The sequence below is a fragment of the Camelus dromedarius genome, chromosome 13 (genome assembly GCF_036321535.1).
Source record: "Camelus dromedarius isolate mCamDro1 chromosome 13, mCamDro1.pat, whole genome shotgun sequence".
NCBI lineage: Eukaryota > Metazoa > Chordata > Mammalia > Artiodactyla > Camelidae > Camelus > Camelus dromedarius.
Window position 1 is genome coordinate 52811693 of NC_087448.1, and position 19947 is coordinate 52831639.

General features: G+C 41.5%; 1 non-coding gene across 1 annotated transcript; it reads left to right on the forward strand.

Annotated features, from left to right (window-relative positions):
• Positions 1-5727: 5727 nt before the first annotated feature.
• On the forward strand, positions 5728-5799 carry TRNAP-AGG (transfer RNA proline (anticodon AGG)). Its single transcript has one exon. It is a non-coding gene; the product is annotated as a tRNA-Pro (tRNA).
• The last annotated feature ends 14148 nt before the right edge of the window (positions 5800-19947 follow it).

Here is a 19947-nt window from a genome sequence, read left to right on the forward strand (position 1 = left end):
GACGACGATAGTTGCTGCAAGCCTAGGCAAATTGAGTCTTCTCCACCGGCTTCCTCTCGCCCCGCCGCGCCCGTCCTCCGCTGTCAGACTTGCTTCTGCGCATGCGGGGACCCCTTCCGGCCGAGAGCTATCCTTCCGCGCCTTGCAGAGGAAGCTCGAATCTAGTTTCTCTCCACGCTCGCGTCTTTGTGATCTTATTCTGTCTCCTGATTCTGGATACCATTATTCAGAATTCCTCACGAGAAATCGAGCCAAGTAGCATGGTAGTAGTGTTTGGACTGTAGACTCATTAATAAGAAACAAGTGTCTGTTAAGTGAAATAAGTCAGATACAAAAGAACAGCTGTTGTATGATTCCACTTACATGAGGCACCTAGCATAGGCAAGTTTATAGCGACAGAGTCCATGAGAGGTTACCAGGGGCCGAAGGGAGGTGGGAATGGGGATTTAGTGTTTCATGGGGGCAGTTTCTGTTTGGGGGGATGTAAAAGTTTTGCAGACGTTGTGAGTGTAATTGTTCACTTAAAATGGTCAAAACTTTTAGGTTATGTATATTTTATCACAATTTTTAAAAAAACCTTTCAAATGAAAAAAAGAAAAACACGTGTCGTGTGGAGCCGTAAAAGAGCCACCGCAGAGGCCCGAGTGGGCTCGGCCCTCGGTCCCTGGTGGCCGCTGACCAGCCCCGGGGCAGCCGCTCGGAGCGCAGCGGACACGGCCTCTGTGCAGCCCGCCCGGCTCGCCGAACGCCAGGCACAACCTCCCGCAAACGCACGCGCAACGCACGCGCCGTGGGCCCCGGGCCGATGGGGCTGCAGAGCCCGGGGGTCCCTAGCGTCCAGGCTTGTGTCTCTCCCCTCCGCTCTGTGCAGGGCCGGCCGCAGGCCGTATCTCGTCCCCGGGAAGTTTCTCTTTCTCCTCAAGAAACAGGAGCGAGGGCCGCCTGGAAGCCTGGAACATTCGAGGTTCTGTTGACTCAACGGCAAAAGGCAGGGCTTGTGTCACTGAAAAGTTGGGGGATGGTGGGTTGTGAAGGTAGTTTAAAAATCTGGAGAGTGTCCCTCACTGCAAGCGGGCGTGATTGATGGAAGGTCCCGGTGGTTTCCCAGCCTGGTCTGGACTGGAAGCAGCATTTCGCTGGGAGCAGTTTTTCTGCTTTACAATCTGCTGCATGGATTAGGGAAGCACAAAGGGCCAGTTATTCGGGCAGCGGGTGTGGGAGAGCTGCGGTCTTGGGGTCCTCGTGGCGGCTTAAACTACATAGAAGTTGTTTCCACTTGCGCCGGGCACTTTGGAGCCCGTTTAAAAGCTAGTTTTGGTTCTCCTCTCTCGCCTCCTCTCTTCCCACCTGTCAAAGGGTCTTAGAAGGTGCTCGCTCTAAGGCTTCCATTGTGAATTCATCAGCAAGAGAGGAGGGGTGGAAAGAGACCTAAAATAGAAACGATTCTTACATTTATGAACACGAATGAAGCTCCCTGAGAGGAAATCAACATAATCCGCCAACACTGAACCTTAATGACGTTCTGAAGGAAAATCACAACCTACTGACTGCAGACCTAGTATGTGTATTAGACACGTTCAAGTGTTTGCTCTTTTAACCCTCACAGTGTACCCCCGAGGTATGTCTTACCCACATCTTTGAGGGTTCTTCCTGTACTATCTTCTAACAGTTTGTGGGTTGTTTGTTTGTTTGTTTGTTTGTTTATCAGTGAGACAGCTGCCTTCCTTTGAGGGACATCTGTTTTGGAAGAGTAAAGAAAACTCTCCAAAACAGACCTCATCAACTACAGAATATCCTACGTCTGTGGTTCTCACTCTGGGGCCAGAGATTTCACCTATACCTTTCAGAATTTTGTATTTCCACTTAACGATAATTCTTTTTTAAAAATATCTTACCAGTTTTAAAGATAAAAGTTCCCGATGTAACCTATACATTGGACAGCACCATCCTTAGGATATAACCAAAATGAAACTTTTCTTTGGTCTCTTACTAGCCCCAGACTGAAATTTGTTCGGTTTTTCCCTTGTCACTGGATGAGAACTTGAGCAGTGACAGAAAGCTCTGTAGTCACTTTAACTCTATACTCTATAGCAAGGTCCAGGACAATGTTCTATTCAGCAACTCAGTCTTCATTCTAGATAGTTCTCCCCCACCGCCCCATCTTGGGCATGACTTCGGGCTATGAACAGTGGTGAGCTGGGTCTGGCTTCTACCAGCTCACAAGATCTAATTGTAGGCATCTCTTTCTAACCCTGCATCCAGTGACATCACATTGGTAGCCCCAGATGGCCATGCTGCGAGAGTATTTACACCACGGAAATAGGCAGATACTCCAAGGCACGGCTGTTTACCTTGGAGGGCAGTGTGCTGGTCAAAGACTAGTGTTGTGCTAGTTAAATATTTACCAGCAGACAGGGGGCCAGGGTCTGCTGTCCAGGAAGGAGGGTGTGATCTACTTCTCATTTCTTTCTTTGGCTTTCCTCCCTTTGGGACTTAAAAGGCCCTCCAAGAATGGAGTGTAGGGAGGGCAGGAAAAAGGGGGACTGAAACTTCCCACTGGACTGGTACTGTCGAAAGTCCGCTTCCTGCTGTCTGGGCCTGAATGTGTTTCAGGCCTGACTTTTTTTCTCTGCGGTTCTCTGTGAGTTCATCAGGGGCTTCCCTGCTTGGACCCCTTAGAAAGTGTCTCCCAGAAGGCCAGCAGTGGTCTCCCAGTGTGGGTCTTACACCAGTTACACCAGGATCACCAGTGCCTTTGTTTAACTGCAGATTCCCAACCCCACCCAGAACTTCTGAATGGGAGCTTCTAGGAGCAGGGCCTGGAAGTCTGAATTTTAGCAAACATGCTTCCCCACCCCAAATGATTCTGATGCCACTCCAGTTTGAGAAACACTGAACTATAAGACTGTAGGTTCCTTTCAACCTCCAAAAGCCCATGAGCCCTGAAGCACCATTTCCATCATTTCCCTTTCCTGCTCAAAAACCTGAAGAAATGGCTTCTGGTTGCCTATTGAGTAAAATCTAAATTCCCTGGCCAAGTCTTCCCAGCTTTCCCTAATCCAGCCTTCATAGAACCACTAATATCATGCTCCCTAATGCTGCCAATTACCCTACTTTCTCTGTCCCATTGCCCCTCATGCTTTCCTGCCCTGACCCCTTTGTTCCACATCTCTGTGCTGCCCTCCCTCCTCTTCTCCCCCCATCTGACCCCCAACTCCAAGGCCTGCTCAGCCCCATAAAACTGCTTCAGGTCTACTGGATTCATTTCCTCTGAATCCCAAAGCACAGGCCTTTAAGAATGGTGAAGTAGGCTTATACCTTGTCACCCTTATTATCTAAGTTATTTAATAGGAAAGTCCATGAATAAAAATCAGATTCCATAATCCCCCTGGGAACCCAGTCCTGTACTCAATCATGCTGCCAAGTAGTCCTTCCTTTTATCTAACTTAAATACTTCCTGCTGTACTTCTATGTGAAAGCTGCCCCATTTTAACCACCAGCGTGAACAAAATGTTCCTGGGAGGAGGGAAAAAAACCACAAATTTTTGAAGTTTAGCCAGACCAGTAAGTGAGCTGCATTTCTTTAGTTCTTTAGCTGCATTTCTTTAAAAAAAAAGCCTCCTTGTTGACACAGGAACCACTGCTATTCCTGTTCCCATGCATCTGAGGTTGACTCTCCCTGGGCAGCTCTCCCATTTCATCCACCATTTGATACATTTGATTCTGGAAAAAAGCCCCAAATACATTATACTTGCCGGGCATCTACATTAGCCAAAGCAGCGGGTGCAATTCAGGTCCCCTGCCTGCCGGTCACTTAGGAGTACAGATGGTTTCCATTTCAGTGGGCCCAGAAGTCACCCTTTATAAGGGCATTGAAAATAAGGGCCAATTAAATTCCACTCTCCCAAGGAGAGCTCTGGCCAGCGCAGACCCAGCCTACGGCATGAAGTTAACCTCAAAGCTCTTTTGGGTAACAGCATCTGCCCCTGCTGACCAGTTGGGGTGAGTTAATCTTCATGGCCTAACACTAGGTTCAACTTCTAAAATTGGATCTGGGCTCAGGCGGCCACTGGGATAACAGAGCTTCCTCAGGGCTTGCTTCTGTTACAGAACTCTGCCCTTCACCTCTACCCCAAATCTAGCAACTCCTACTCGTCCTATGACTCAGGACAAGTACCCTTGAACTCTCGAAACTGGGTTAGGTACTCGCTCTGCGGGCCCACCCCCTTAGTCACTGGGCTGGATGAATTTCCCTGCTTCCCTCTCCGTGGTCGACTGTAAGCTCCTGACAGCAGAGTCTGGGTCTCATTCTGCTGCATCCCCAGCTTCCAGCACAGTGCTTGGCAGGAAGAAACTGTTCCTCAGCCAGGTAAAAATATCTCCACGGTGTGGTGTATTTCCTGACACATCAGCCACACTCAGTAAATGTTTGAGTGGTTGCTTACTCCATTCATTCATTCACTTAATAATCAGTCAGTCTGTCAATCGCAGGGGAATAGTCTTGGTTTCCACCTAGCACCTAAGTGGCAAAGCAAGTCGCTAAGAGTTTCAGGGGGCCACAATTTCAGTATCTGAGCACCTACAACATCGAACATGAAACCACATCTCTGTCTCCCAGTGTCCTTCCCCACCTCATAGACACACTCTTCCCCCACCACTCCACCTTCCCTTTCTCTGCTCTGATCGCAAAAGACAGGGAGGCCCTATTTATACTACCCCCATTGTCTGCTCCTACCAAGGCTCAGCCCTGGGGCAGACAAGAGCTTTTCTCGTTTTTCTGGAGGACTGCACTCTGGAGTTGTGAGGTTCAGATGCTCCACAGCCTGGCATCTAGAAAACTTGCCCAGCATTGTGGTTTCCTATTCCACATGGTAATTGCCCACATATTGAAATTATGGCCCTCTGAGGCCCTCAAATCTGTTGCTTTACCACTTAAGTGCTAGGTACAAATCAAGGTGGACCTTGTATGGAAGGTTAAAACTACTTCTGATTCATTTCTGGACTTCCCATTAGCAGTTCTGAGTTGAGTGAGCTTTCTAACCTCATTTTCTTCTTTACCTATGAGATAATCTGTCTCAATTATCTTCAGTAGATCCACAGCCAGGGATTATGTCCAGTTCAGTGTTCATCATGGCACCCAGAATATGAGACAGTGCTTGGTATAAAAAAAAATAGTTATCACATGTGTAAGAGTCACTCTGTGCCATATAATTCTAAACACTTAAATATATTAACATTTTAATTCTCACAATGACTCAGTGGGATAGGTACTAATATTATTCCCATTTTAAAGATTAGAAAACTGAAGCATAAGAAGGTTTATAACTTGCTAAAAGTCTTACAACTTATAAATAATAGAAGCAGGATTTAGATCCAGGCATTTTGCCCCCAGAATCTTAACTCTTAATATCAAACTGCCTCTTCTGTTATACGTATTGCATAAAACAGGGGACTGTCATTGATAATAATAATAATAATATAATGCCATCAGCAACAATGACAACATGCAGGGGAGAGAGAAGATGTTATGGGCTCTTTCTAAACCAATGAAAATAAACATTTCATAATCTAAGACCTCACAGATGCTGACGTTGACCCAGAGATGATACCTGTGGTCCCTTCCTCATCATCTAGTCATTTTCAGAAATGCCACCTTCATTATTATCCAAAAAATAGTATTTTCCTTCTCTCGAAGTCTAGGATTAGAAATCTGGGCAGGTGGGAGGTGGAAGTATAGCTCAGGGGGAGAGCATGTGCTTAGGATGCACAAGGTCCTGGGTTCAATCTCCAGTACCTCCTCTAAAAATAAATTTAAAAACCTTAATATCTCCCCCTCAAAAAAAGAAGAGAAATCTCATAACTTTTCCCCCTAATCTCTATTCAGAATTATTGCTCACTGTTGATTAAATGATTCACACAATCCAGAGAGGCACAAAGGTTCATGCCTTTCCAAAGCCACAGCCTACTAGACAGCTGCATGTGGATGACTGCTGAGCATCTGAAACTTAACATGTTTAAATCTGAGCTCCTGAGAGTCTACCACTCCCATTGCCCCATACCAGCAACTTCTGCCATCTTCTCCATTTCCATTCATGGCTGCCACATTCTCCAGTTGCTCCAACTCAAAACCCTGGAATCACCCTTGATTCCATTCTCACATTCCGCACCCCAGACCTCAGGAGATCCAATTGGCTCTATCATGGAACTGTATAAAGAATTTGATCACATCTCCCCACATCTTCCTCTGGCCCAACTCACCATCCTCTCTTACCTGAAATAGTCTCACTCCTGCTTCTGCCCAAAGCCCCCCACCTCCCACAGCCTATTCTCAACAGCACAACTAGAGACTTTTAAGACAAATCAGATCATGTCACTTCTCAAAACCCTCCAACGGCTTCCCATCTCACAAAGAATAGAAGCCCAAATCCCAACTATGATCTACAAGACCACCCTCCCATTCATTGTCCCCCTGTGCACTGGCCTCCAGCCACACGGCTCTCCTGATCATTCTTCGAATCCCCTAGGTATGCTCTTATCCTAGGGCCTTTGCACGATATGGGGAAGGAAGAGCTTTCTTCCCAGGTAGAGGAAACATGTTCATGGCTTGCTCCTTCACTTCCCTCCAGTCCTTTAGAAATTTTCCTAATAGGACCATCTCTGGCCACCCTATCCAGATTCAGGAACCTGCCTTTTCCTGCTTTATGTTTTCTCATTAGCACTTACTGACATTTGATATACCGTGTCCTTTATGTATTTATCTTTTTCATTGTCTTTCCTGCCAGAGTGTTAACATTTCTGCTGTTTTGTTCACTGCTGTATCCCCTGCCTTGAACAAAACTCAGAATTTCGTGGGCATTCAGTAAGCATTTGTTGGCGAGGTGAACGAATGAAGACAGTTACAAAGATGACTGCATTGAAGGGCACTCTTGAGTGATGTGGACAACAACCACTGTAAGAATTAAGAGGGAGAAGAGCCCTTCTGATAAGGGCAATCACAAATGTCTGAGCTGAGCTTTTAGAAATGAGGAACCTTTGGGTAAGTGTAGGTGGAGGGGAGAGCCCCATTGTGAGAGTGGAACAGGAGCAGGTACACACAGGGTGTGGTGGGAGGTAGTGTCCAGACCAGCGTACCTGAATGGAGGTTCCTAGAGGAAGAGAGTGCCGAAGAGTGAGGCTGGGTGACTGAGAAGGCTTCATGTGCAACCCAAGAACTTGGATGTCGTGGATCAGGATTTCACATCAGTCTTAACTTACCACTTCATTTGTCCAGGCCATAATCATAGCTGGCTCCACCATCACAGCGTATCTGACACCTCTGTGACGCTAGGGCACAAGGAAGGCCAAAAGGATTTCTCATCAGTCAGAGAGGAATATTTACCGACCACTCGCTAGTCACAGAACCTGTGTTGCCAGTTAACTTATTGTTCCCAAGAACAGAAGGGCAGCTTTGACCCAAATATCCGGAGGCTGGGACCATGACTTTTAGCAATGCACATATCAGAGTTGTAAAAAGGAAATTCAAAAACAAATTGGAATTCATCTTCCAGTCAGTATGTTATGATTTCCCTCGTATTACCATTAAGTGTATCTTTCTGAGATGCAGCAAATTAGAAAGCAACTGAATTAAGTATTGTCCCAAACTTTTAAGCAGATGTGATTTTTGGAGGGGGCATTCAGTAGAACATTAACTTCCAAGCAGCTGATAGTTCCCACTATCAGACGCTGTGGAGCAATAATATCTTTCTTTGGAGCCACTCTCAGGATAGTAAAACTTTTATAAAGAGGACTAGGATGTAATATGAGTACAGGATAAGTCAACTACTGATTACTGATCCAAGAGGAGCTGAACATCCCCTTAACAATGTCCCCTTAAAATTAAAAATCTATTCGGACTACAAAAAAAAATACACTGGTTAAGTATAATAAAGGCTGACGTAACAGCATCTCATACGACAGCGCTCCTTACCTAGATCCAGATCAACTCCTGGAACACCTCCAGACTTACAATTATCCACCATGAAAGCCTGGTGTGGCATGAGATTTGTCCAATTCCTGGTATCAGACCATAAGTAAATTCCATTCAATTAAAATAAGTGGACTCTAAAAATAAATGTCTATTATGAAACATTCAAGCTCTTTCAAAGTCAGTCAAGTGCTATTTTTTAAATTTTTTTTCTCTTTTTTGGGGGGGTAATTAGCTTTTTATTTATTTATTTTAATGGAGGTACTGGGGATGGAACTCAGGACCTTGTGCATGCTAAACACACACTCTACCACCGAGCTACACCCTTCCTCAAGTCATGCTATTTTAAAATAGCAACAATTCATGGACTAGTGTTGTCTATTGAGATATTTGTCCAATTTACCTGGGTCCAAATTCTGGCTTTGAAAAGAATAGTCAGGAGGGCCATTATTTGTAAACATCAAATCTTAAAAGTGTAAAACCACTCTGTCAATTTTGTAAGTTCTGAGCCTTTGCTCTCTGTTCTCTTTATCTCCTCTGAAATCCTCCCTTGGATACAGAAACCCATTAATTCCCTAGAAACTCAGTTACGGACCAGAAAGGAGATATATAATAAATACCACTTCTCATCTGCATCATGCTTTGCAGTTTATAAGTCAGGTCAGACATAATGAAGTCATGTGGACCACACGTTATGGGTGAGATACAATCAAACATCTGCAGTGTTCTATCCCTTAACAGATATTAGTCATTATCAGGGTGTGGGACAGACATGGGAATTTGCACAAGCTCTAGGACAAGCCCATAAACTTGTATGCAATCTAATAAAGTTGCCAGTGGGCCCGTCTCCCTGGATCACATGAGTGTGTTCCTTCCTGCCTCCACCCGACGTACCCCATAAAATGGTTCAGGTAACTGCCCAAGCTACTGAGTAACAATACAGGATTTCCAAGTCAGCTGTCCTTGGCTACTTCCTTCCCTGACCTAAAGAAAGATACTAAGTTCAAGTTAGTGCTGAAGACTCCTCAGGACTCCTCCAACTGCCCCAGGAAATGAATCGTTCCCTCCTCTTCCCTCCTTCGAACCTCTAGTCTAATAGGCTTTTTAAAATTCTGTGCTGGTTATTTCTCCCCTCTCCTCTGAGATGCTGGCTGGGACATCACTCTGCAGCCCTGCTCCCTTTGCCAGGGCGTACGTTTGGCTCTACCACTAGGGAGCACTAAAGGGAGACTGGGAAACTGTTTCCAGTTGCCCAAGTGTGACCATAACCACCACACTTGCTCATCTGAGTAGCAGCTGTTGGTTCCGGTAGCGGCAATTGCTTCCAACACTACTAGAACCAGCCTGATCACCACCTCCCCTCTCTGCTCAGAGACACCAGCATTAACTGGCCAGCATCCCTTCATCAAAGGTCTGAGTGCCAGCTCCACAGTCTTCCTTTTAAACTTCTGAGGAACCGGGACCAACAAAGCAGGATTTCCTCCAGCCCAGAGGGCTGAAGCAGGGCCTGCTCCAAGTGTCTAAGTTTCAAAAAAATCCAAGCCTCTGACTTGTCCTAACCCAGCCCAAGGGGTGATTACTGTTTTCTATAATCCTTACCTTTGTGACAGCTCAGTGTCCCCTCTTTGCCTTTTTTCTTCCCTAATACTTGGCTAGCAATCCTTTCTATTAAGTTTCCTATTAAAATATCTCCTGTGATTTCTGTCTCCTGATTGGACTCTGATTGATTCAAGTCCAATAAAGGAACTCTTTCCATCTGATTTCATATTAACAATTCTTTAAGAACACAAGTGCTGGTTACTATCTTCCAAGAGGTCTCTATTTATCTCTAATTCATGCTCCAAGGTCAGGGATCAGTCCTCAATCTGATAGAATCAGAATTGACTATGTCAGCAAATAAAAGCAAATCAGTCCCTCATGTCACCGCCATGAGGAAAGAGACATCTGAGTCAGCAGTAACCACAAGTTAGCCTGACCGGTTTCATGGATGCTGGAAGACCCCAAATTCCTGGATCAGAGACAAAGGGCTTTCTACTTGTGGCAATAGTACAGCCAAGTGTCAGCATTTCCAACATTTCCTCAAGCTCCAATTTCCACATGACACTGAGAAGAGGGCTGCGTGACACCTGCACATGCAGTGGATTGAGTTATATGACAGGAACCCTGAGTTTACGGAACCTGAATCTTTTTATAACATGCAGCAAGCATGTCTGCCTTATGCTCTAGAGAGACAACAGCTCTTTTCAAGGCTGGTTGCCATACAAAGATCTTTGAAAAGACAGTCCAGAAAAAAAAAAGAAACACAAGAGACCCTAAGAGAACTGTATTGATCTGAAGCTTTGCATGTAAACATAGACTTAGAGCGAGGACAATTAGTTGGATAATTGAATTGTTCACATTTCCACACTAGGGATCTATCTACAGGACCCAGGGTTGAGTCTTTGGGCCAGGGTCCCCCTTTCTTATTTAGTGCCCTTACGTCTCTCTGAATCTAGATTTTTCTATATTATAGGATATTGACCCCTTTTCTCATGAACATAGATGTAATTTAGATACACAAATATTGTTGTCAAGTCTTGTTCTGGCCAGTAACTAAACCATCCTGTCCCTATAAAGTGCACACACTATCCAATGTTCCTCATTATGAAATTTATGTAGAGAGGACAGTCATATTTGCAAGGAAAGCAGTCCTCCCTTACCCATGGGGGATACGTTCAAGATCCCCTACAGATGTCTGAAACTGTGGATAGTACCAAACTCTATAAATACAATGTTTTTCCTTATGCACACATACCTGTGATGAAGTTTAATTTATAAATTGGGCACAGTAAGAGGTTAACAATAACTAATAATAAAATGTAACAATTGTAACAATATAATGTAATAAAACTTATGTGAATTTGCTATCTTATTGTACTGTACTCACCCTTCGTCTTGTGATCATGTGAGATTCTTGTCCAGGGCAGGACAAAGTGGGACAGTGTGAGATTTCTTCATGCTACTCAGAGCAGCACACAATTTAAACCTTATGAATTCTTTATTTCTGGAACTTTCCATTTAATATTTTTGGACTGCGGTTGACCACAGGTAACTGAAAACGCAGAAAGTGAAACAGTGGAAAAGTGGGGACCACTGTAGCTGGAACTTAACTTACTCTTCCTTGGTACCACCCATCCTCAATCCCAAAGACCACCTTAGAGATCCAGTTTGAGCATAACATTGCTTCCTGCAGCTTTTCCTTAATATTGAGTAAAGGAAATTTATCTTTTATCTATAGATATCTTTACAGTACACATTGGTTTTTAGACTCTTAGGAGAATGTAATGCCCTAGATATTAGTCGACTAAGATTCTTGACCTAGATCAATGTCAAATGTGAGATCATAGCTGATGCCTGACACATATAGGAAGCACTCAGTAAATAGTAGTTGTATTGTCAGGGCTCTGGCAAGTAACAGAAACTGAGTACATTTGTGCAAAATAGGGGATTTATTATAAGAATAACAGGGTGTCTTCTAGAAGCCCACAGGCAGGAAGGCAGCCAATTCTGGAATGCCCACCCTGCCCTTGCTTCTCTGTTTGTACAATGTGACCCATTCATTACCATTCACGCAACTCCTATGTGCGAGGCACAGTGTTTGCAGCTGGAAAACAATAGCAAAGACAAACTGTTAATTTTTTTTACAGTGTAAGTTCCAGAGCGTACAGTCTAGTGGGGAGAGACAAATGAAATTATCACACAAGTAAATATAAAACTGCAGCTTCGACAATGCTGAGAAAGGAAGGTACACGGTGTGAGTGTATAAAAAAGAAGGAAAGGACCTGACCTACTTGGGGAGGTCAGGAAAGGCTTTCCTGAGGAAGAGAGAATTGAGCAGAGATCCAAGTTGGAGCCAGCAATAATAAGATGTCAGAGGAAAAGGAAGAGTTTTTGCTTGTTTCTAATGGAGGTACTGGGGATTGAACCCAGGATCTTGTGCATGTCGTGCCTGCACTCTACTACTTGAGCTACACTCCCCACCCTGGAAAGTTTTCCAGGCATGGAGAGTAGAGGCCTCATAGCAGGAAGAAGATGGCAAGGAACCATTACTGGAGCTCTGTGGCTGGACAGCAAAGACACCAGGCGACCTGCCCAAGGTCACAGTAAAACCCGGGTCAAAGGACAGGGACTATAGCACAGGTCTACACAACTCTTCGGCTCTTTTCACTGCACTGCTAAGCCACCCTAGCCAGCAAACATCTTCTTTCCACTCGCAACTTTCCACAAGGACAGAGGTTCACCAATTAACGCTCACTCCAAAGGATAAAAACGACCAAGGAGAACACGAAAAAGAAATACAAGGCTTGAGCCACAGAAACTGAGAATCTTGCCACAAAATTCCATTTTTTGTTTCCCTGTTGAGTGTGACCTGCCGGGGACTGGGGAGTCCTGGGGACAGTCTATGTCAGTAACACTCAAAGTTGGTCCCCGGGCCAGCAGCAGCAGCAGCTCCTGGGAACTTAATAAAATTGCACATCCACAGGCCCCATCAAAGACCTATGAGTCGGAATCTTGGGAGATGGACTCAGCAATCTGCAGCTATTTATTTATTTACTTAAATTTTTGAACTGAAGTATAGTTGATTTACAATGTTGTGTTAGTTTCCAGTGTACAGTAAAGTGGTTCAGTTTTATATATAAATATACACACACACACATATATATATTCAGAGTCTTTTCCATTATGATTTATTATAGGATATTGAATATAGTTCCCTGTGCTATACAGTGGAACCTTGTTGTTTATCTATTTTATATATATAGTAGTTTATATCAGCAATCTGTATTTTAACAAGCAAGATGTCCTGAAGGGGCTTCTAATGCACACATGATCGTCTACATCAATGATTTCCGAACCCTTCAGACTGTCCTAATCACCTCAGGAACTTGTTAAAATATTCATGGGCTACACCCCCCATTTCTACAAAAATCAGAATCTCAGGGTAGGAACCTACGCTCAGATGATCAGCCAGGGTGTGGGAGCCACTGGCCTACATCAAAGTAACACTGTATCTGATACAGTGAGTACTTAATTTTCAGATGCCATTTTTTGTTGCTAGGTAGTTAAGGGCACTAAGTCTCACAAGCTCTACAAGCCAGAATCAGCACATAATTTGATTGGTATCTTCTATCGTCTCAGCTCTTCAATTTTAAAAGAGTATCTTTCAGAGATTTCTTATTTTGATGTTTTTTGATGAATGTCTCCTTGTCTCAGTCTCGTATCATATCCACCAAAAATCATATGAGATCTAATAAGTGCTTACCAAATTCAGACCTTGTTATTATCGTTGTGGTCTAAAAATCTGGTCTTGAAAATGTCCCCAAGCTTCAAAATATTCAAAAGAAAACTGCCCAGCCTTGTAACACAAATATGCATCTAATTCAGAGCTTTTCTTTTTCCTGTTTCTGTAAGGAAATGGATTTCCTATCATAATGGATTTCAGCATTGTTTTAAGTAAACATACAAATATATATGGGAAGAATTGAGACAGTATTATATATAAAAACAAAAACTAGAAAATATCTCAAGAGCTGAAAGCATAAATATCGTCCTAGATTAACTGTCAAGCAACAGGATTCTCAAGAATTTTCCCATATTAGAATTCTTCCATATCCTGAGATTTATGCAGTTCATCTGCAAATAATATTGACTGGTCTACAGTAGGTAAGTTTACATATCTCATAAACTCTTAAGCAAGAAATGATATATTGTCTTATATCTTATATATCAAGATATAAGAAGGCTGCAGTCTAGTAAGAAAGGATAAAAAAATGAGTGGTCATGGTAACATTTAAAAAAAGGCCCAATTATTGGTTATCTTCATACAGTTTAGTGGTTAGGGTCAGTCATCTTTGTGTAAAACCAGAAATTTGTGAAGTGGCTGCTGCTACCATTCCAATAAAACAAGGAAGCAATTTAAATACTCTTAAGAAAATGGAAAAGAGCACAGGAAAGAAGAAAATGTAGGCTTGATTAAGTAACTCTGCCTTTGAAGATGTTAAAAAGAAATCACTAACTGTAAAATTACATAATAATAATGGATTGTTTCCTATTATACAGAATCATCTTAAAGAAAAACAGAAACCCTTCTGTAGAGCACAAAATCTAGAAGGCAGTACCAAGAAGGTAAACCATTTTACCTGTAAAAATAAAGAGATTAGAGCAAAAAGAAAATAGAAGTTCCTCTTCTATAGTTCTACAGAATAGGGAATTAAAAAAAAATTAGCAACTTCCTATCTTATACTACATGCAAAATAGATTAAAGAATAAAATATCACAAAAGTATTAGAAGAAAAAAATATAATGTTTGACGCAAAGCCCCAAAGCCATCAAAGAAAAAGTAACAGATCAAACTTCCCCCAAATTAAAATACTAACAAGAGATTGAAATACTAACAAAAGATTGAGATCCGTAACAAAATGTCTGTACAAATCAAAAAGAAAATGTACAATAAACTAACAGGGAAATAAAGGATTAGAGCAGGCAATTCACAGGATACAGTGGCCAAAAAAATACATATATGAAACAATGCTCAGCTTCACTAAAATCAGGGAAACGCAAAAAAAGAAAAGAAAAAAACTGGTCTCTCACCTGACAGAGTAAAAAATTACTGTATTTTCTGTTTTCAGATGTCCTTGTCCCTCAAAAAGGTCATCTAAATGTAACCTGTGTTACATGTGAAAGGTCCATCACTGGGGACCACTCTGCTACTGCTCTGACAGGACCACCTTCAGGACAGGAATGCTCTAAGGAAAGGCACACCTGCCCAGCCAGCACCACGTGGGCTATGGAAAAGGAAGCCTGGGCACCACCTAGTCCTTCTTACAGCTTCCCATTCTCCTCAGGCACCTGAAACGTAATGAACTCTGAGGAAATGTTTACTTTTATTTTTTTCTTCACTTTCGTCTTTAAGTCTTATATCCTGGCACATTGCATGTAACAGCAAAACCAGCAAAAGGGTTTGTAATATACTGGTAAGAACATGGAGAAAAAGAAGTTCCTATATACTTATCAAAGTATAATTTTTTTAAAAGTTGGGAACATAGTAAGCACAGGTCAAAAGATGTGTTTAACATCTTACCAAAGGACCCTGAAGGATGACAAAAGAGGATACCAGAGAAGAATGTAGGAATAACATCACAAATTTCGATGCTAAAGTGGTTAATGTCCTACAAGGCTAAACAACAGTAATTCCCTTTCTACTAGAGAAAAATAACTTGTCACTCCACCAAATAAAAATCGTTCGCAGCTTATTAAAACTGTACAAGTCTGGAAATAATGTGCCAAATCGTTAACAGTGGTATCTCTGGGGAATACGAGAAAGGAACAAACTTCACTTTATTTTATATTCTACCAGATGATTTGAATTTTTACAATGAGTATATTACTTTTTTTTTGAGCATATTACTTTTGTCACTAAAAAAAAAAAAGCAACAACTAAAACCAAGATAACTAAGAGATATAGCTAAATGCAACATGGTATCCTAGACTGAATCAAAGAGAACATTTGTGGCCAACCAGTGAAATCCAAATAAAGCTTACAGTTTAAGCTCCTCTTAGGATCCTCTACGGTAACAGCTATAAAGAACAGAATTTCATCTTGGGGGTCTTTCCTCTGTGCATTCTGAGTGTCTTCTTTATTACTCCATTTATTCACATTTACCAATTTTTCTCCTCTTCCCATTTTGAGAAAGAAATAATTACTCGTTCCCTAAGCCACTCCCAAGCTGCCTCCAGGTGTGCTAACAGGAGACTCTTCTAGAGCAAGTCTGCCCTTCGACCACCAGAGATGAAGTGGCTTCTCCTCTCCTGATGACCATTCGGTCCCTGTCAGCCTTGTGTATCAAGCAAATAGTCACTGGACAATGGAAGTAAACAAGGCAACCTTCAAACGCTAATTCAAAGTGTGGGCAGTGGAGGTTACAAAAGCTGCCCGGGCGCTTCCATCCGCGGAGCTCTCTCCTCCCCTCTCCCTGAGGACTCGCTGGCCACCTAGCACCTAGCAGCAGCGACAGCCCTACTGCACACAGCACCATCATTCTTACATTTAAATTAAAATAGTGTCCACTTCAGAATTTAAATGTCTGTTTTTTAGTGGAAGAGAGGAAGGTGTTAGTAAATTCAAGAAATAGGTTCAGATTTTAAATATGTCTAAAATAGTGTTTTCCAATATGGCACTTTTGATATACAAAACAAAGCACAAAATGAAATATACAGAATGACCTCAACTATCTTAGATAAAAAGTTATAGAAACTCAATCTGTCATATTGGACAGTTGATGGTCTTAAGGAATTAATTTGTAATGATATGTGTTTCTTTTTTTAAGTCTCTAACTTCTAGAGGTATATACCAAAATACAGAGAGATAAAATAAGATGCCTGGGCATTTGCTTCAAAATAATCTCAAGTTGGGTGGGGTGGGGTAGTGTGGGCTGGAATGGATGAGACGGAGATGAAAACAAGATTGGCCACAAAGTGTTGAAACTGCACAACGGTTGGGGAAAAGGGTATCATTACATTATTCTCTTTTTATACCTCATATACTTTTACATGTGTTTGAAATTTTCCAAAATAAAATGCTTTTTTAAAAAGCCATAAAAAGGAGAACGAAATTTTAAACAAAGATGCTTACCCAAAAAACTGAGGAATACGGTGAACAAAGAGATTCAGTTAAAATTCTAGATTAAAACAACCACTCTCTCCTTATGCTCTAAATTCCTTGAAATGATATTTTTAAAAAATGACTGAAGATTTACAACAGGTAAGAAATACAGGATAATGAGTGATGACAGGACATGAGTGGTTTTGAGAAACTCCTAATTCCTCAACATGGTTCTCAAGATGTGGTCCCCCAGACAAACCACATCTGCATCACCTGGAAATTTGTTAGAAAGGCAAATTCTCAGGCCACACCCCAACCCTCCGTAAGTATAAGCTTTGGGGCCCTGCAACCTGGTTTTAACAAGCCACCTAAGTGATTCTGATGCACACTCAAGTTTGAGAACCACAGTAAAGCTGATCAGGCTGACAAGAAACAAGAGAGGAAGGCCTCAGCCCAAACCTGCCCCAGAGACAACAATCAGAAATGTAAAAGCAACTTCAGGGGTACTGTCAACAAGTGACAGAAAGCTGGAGACCTCTGGCTACAATAGTCAAGTCTTACCTTGCCCACCTCAAACACCAAGTGGTTGTTGTGGGTCGGAGATAGTTCTGTCCGGTTGGGGGGGTGGGGGTGGGTGGGAAGAGCTCCATTCTCTGATTAAAGCCCTTTGTAGTCTGGCAGATGTGGGAGTGAGGCTGGAACAAGAGCCTAGATCTTCTGCCCACTCTCCATCCGTGAATTCCAAGAAGTCTGTGTGAACAAGCTCCCTTTTCTCAGCCAAGGTAAACATCTTCTGAAGCAAAGGCTTATACAAAAGTAGGAAAAATCCACACCAACTACCAAACCATTAATCAAGTGAATCTTTCATATGTACGAGTGAGCCTTTACGGACAAGAAGTAGTGGTAAAGATAATTAGTAAAATGAATAAACAGAACAAATGACAATTGGTAGGGAAAACAGAAATAATTCAAGGAATAGAAAATAACATGAAAATTCTAACTGGTATCCTTAGAAATGCAAGGGCACCAGATCTAGGAAAAAAGCAATTAGAATAAGAAAGCAATCTTGAGGAGATTCCTCAAAAGACTCGGAATAGACTTACCATATGACCCAGGAATCCTGCTCCTGGGCATATATCCAGAAGGAACCCTACTTCAGGATGACACCTGCACCCCAATGTTCATAGCAGCACTATTTACAATAGCCAAGACATGGAAACAGCCTAAATGTCCATCAACAGATGACTGGATAAAGAAGATTTGGTATATTTATACAATGGAATACTATTCAGCCATAAAAACCGACAACATAATGCCATTTGCAGCAACATGGATGTTCCTGGAGAATGTCATTCTAAGTGAAGTAAGCCAGAAAGAGAAAGAAAAATACCATACGAGATCGCTCATATGTGGAATCTAAAAATAAATAAATAAATAAATAAATAAATAAATACAAAACAGAAACAGACTCATAGACATAGAATACAAACTTATGGTTGCCAAGGGGGCGGGGAGTGGGAAGAGACAGACTGGGATTTCAAAATGTAGAATAGATAAACAAGATTATACTGTATAGCACAGGGGAATATATACAAGATCTTGTGGTAGCTCACAGTGAAAAAAAATGTGACAATGAATATATATGTGTTCATGTATAACTGAAAAACTGTGCTCTACACTGGAATTTGACACATTGTAAAATGACTATAACACAATTAAAAAATGTTAAAAAAAAGCAATCTTGAATATTTAAAAACAAATTACTAAACTTAAAAAGTAAATAGAAAAGCTAAATAATGATGTAATGGACATGCTTGAAAAGGAAATTAGTTATATGGAAGAAAACATTTGAAAAAATCTTTCAGAAGAGAGCAAAAAGACCAAGACAAAAAATACTAGGTCCAGTGAGAGCATAAAGTCAGGAGGTCCCACGGTCACTTGATAAAAGGTCCAGAAAAACAAAAGAGATAAAATGGAAAGAAAATAAATAAAGAAATCATTTTAGAAATTGCCCTTGGTCCAAGAATGGTACAATTTGTCAAAGTGAAAGGAACATGAGGTAGGCAGAATGAATGACATATATCCCATGTACCTAGACATATTATTGGTAAAATTTTAGGATTCCAAGCATAAAAAGAAAACCCTTAAAGTTTTCTTTTCCATGAGGGGGAAAAAATAGGTTTTTACCAATAAATAGAGAAAGAGAGACAATCAGATTGATGTCTGATTAATCAGCAATACCAGATGCCAGCAATCATGTTACAGCTTCAAAATTCTTAAAGGAAATCATTCTGAACCTAATGCCCTAAACCAATTTTTTTTAAACCGAAATGAGGATTCAACACTTAACTACTTGATGATACACTGCAGTAAACCAAACAACTAACCCTGGGATGAAAGAAAAAGCAGTGAGAAGGAAACAGTAAAACTTAACAGTTGTCTAAAGAATAATGCATAGCGTCAAAACACACCCAAACACACATACCAAGATAATTGAGATTAATCTAAAACAAATCACATGATTATATCAGAAGAGGTCTGGGTGGGGAAGTGAAAGAATGCTAGGGTAATTGACTTAATTGGGAGATGGAAGGAAGATATGGCTACTGATTAACTCTAAATATAGAGGAAAACGGTAACCCCTAAAGGAACAGCAATAGGTTTAATTATTTTCAAAGGACTAGGAGGAAAAACAAGGAGGAAAAAACAACAATCAATCAAGCCAATAAAATGCTGAAATAAAAACAAGAAAGCACAATATACAGAAAATATAAAATACGATGGCAGGAATAGTCCAAACATTTCAACAATTTCAATATGAATGGAATAAATTTCCCAGGGACTCTTAGACTGAACTCCCCCAAAGTTGTTTTGACGACATTAACTGGGGAAAAACAGAAGTCAATGCAGGAAGTATTAAGGACAAAAAAGAATATTTCAGTTATAAAAGGCACAACTCATCAACAGTCATAATGCTTTCCCATCTCAGAAATCAATTCATTAAATGCACAAGAAGATAAGAATGTAGAAGGTTGAACAATTAACAAGGTAAATCCAGAAAAGAACAGGCAAAGGACCCCTCCCGACCAGCTCATAGAATATTTCAAATATTGACCATGTATTCTGTAAGTAGAAACCACACAGGTTACATCCTATCTGCTTGGAAATTTTAGACACACTTAAATAATTACTGAATTACATATAAAGGCTACTGAATCTGAAATTATCCACTAAAAATAAAGTCACCACAGCTTAAGACTGTCAGACACAGCCAAGGCAGTACTCAGAGGTGCATTTGTAGTCTTATATACATTTATTAGAAAGCAAGAAAGATTGAAAATAA